The sequence below is a fragment of the Pteropus alecto genome, unplaced genomic scaffold (genome assembly GCF_000325575.1).
Source record: "Pteropus alecto unplaced genomic scaffold, ASM32557v1 scaffold52, whole genome shotgun sequence".
NCBI classification, from domain to species: domain Eukaryota; kingdom Metazoa; phylum Chordata; class Mammalia; order Chiroptera; family Pteropodidae; genus Pteropus; species Pteropus alecto.
Window position 1 is genome coordinate 3,091,649 of NW_006433941.1, and position 1,433 is coordinate 3,093,081.

Here is a 1,433-nt window from a genome sequence, read left to right on the forward strand (position 1 = left end):
ACCCAAGTTCCACACTGGCCCAAGAATTGGCCAGCTTCACCTCACTTAGACCAACTCTCCACCCCTCCCAGGTCTCGAAACCTGCGAGCCACTACCTGCTGACGAACGAGAATATACTACGTGGACAAGCAGACAAACAGCAAACCACCAGTAACTTCTGACTACACCGGTCGGCGGAGCTGAGATTTATGCAACGTCTGTTGCGTCACACATCTCTTCCTACGCAGTCTCTGTCTCCATGCGCCGCTAAAAGTAGTTCGCTCGGCCTCACCCTCCCAACCCCCGCAGCTTAGTTAGGTCCTTCCAGTGAGCCCCCAATTCCTCAGAGCCGGAAAAAATAATTCTACCAAATCAGCTTCCTTCACTCCAGGCTATCTTTTTCCTCCTTTAGGAAAAAGTAGGAAAATTATCAGGCGGATGAATTCAAGTTAAGGGGCCCGTCCTCGAAAGCTCTGGAAACTTCTTTGCGGCGCCGGCGCTGATTGGTCAAGTGAGTGAAGGCGAGGCCGGCGCTGATTGGTGGGGGACACGGCGGCTCGGCTGTTGCTGGGCTCCGGGCTGGGAGAGCCGACGTTGCTAAGTGACTGAGTGCGCGTGCGCCGCGGAGAAGCGCCTTAGCGAGATAGGCTATTTCCGGTTGGAGATGGTGGAGGGATACTCCATTCCTGTCTTTAAACCCCAATCTCCCGAGTCCGTGTTTTTGATCCTTACAGCAGGAAGCAAGGGGATTGGCGGCAACTTTCCGAGAGGGCCTCCCCGGTTTCGGTTTGGAGGTGCTCAGAAGCGGGACGGCGCGGCCGGCAGCTGTTTTCCCAGTGTCCACTGTGAAACACAAGCTCACCTCCCCGAGATTTTAAAAACTGCGCGCTCGTTACACAATTGGCAGGTTTTCATTTTGGCTCTTGGTAATAGCAGGACTGTAGAGCTTTAATCGGGTTTCATTATAATTTAGAGTGCTTTTGTTGTACTCGATCCTCATAAGGGCTCCGAGGAGAGACTAAATCAAGACTCTAGTGCTGGCCCTTTATGTGGGGCCTCAACCCTTAACTGGAGGCTTCTCGCCTGGCTCCCAGAGCGACGAAGCTCCGACTCTAGGTGACACGGTGGCTCGGCTTAGATCTGGCTCTGGGGAAACCCGCAAATCCATTATTTCTCCTTGCTGTTTCTCCAAACACTGGTAGGGAAAAAGAATTGTGGGCTAGGAATCTGAAAACCTTCTTCAAGAGACGGGGAATTCATGTACAAGAAAGTAGGAGATAGTATTTCTCCCATTAATGTGTTTATTGGGTAAGTGACAACTAAAGATGGGGTTAACTAGCCAGGACCACGTATCTGTTTTTCCTACACCCTGGGTGTGGCTATTCGTCCCGCAAAGAGATAACCCGAGGAACTTAAATAAGGCAAGGTTGTTTAGTTCTGGTGCCACGCAGCCC

The 1,433-nt window shown here is 51.8% G+C and overlaps 1 protein-coding gene across 2 annotated transcripts in view; it reads right to left on the reverse strand.

Moving 5' to 3' along the window:
* The window catches only part of LOC102893394 (ubiquitin), a 1,352-nt gene extending 981 nt beyond the window's left edge, over positions 1 to 371 (reverse strand). The window contains exon 1 of one of the 2 annotated variants that reach the window (XM_025044401.1): positions 348 to 371. The gene's annotated coding sequence lies outside the window, so the exon portion shown is untranslated. Of the gene's footprint in view, positions 1 to 95; positions 249 to 347 lie in introns of those variants that run through there. The other variant, XM_006908408.3, reaches the window with a different exon arrangement.
* Between the last annotated feature and the right edge of the window lie 1,062 nt (positions 372 to 1,433).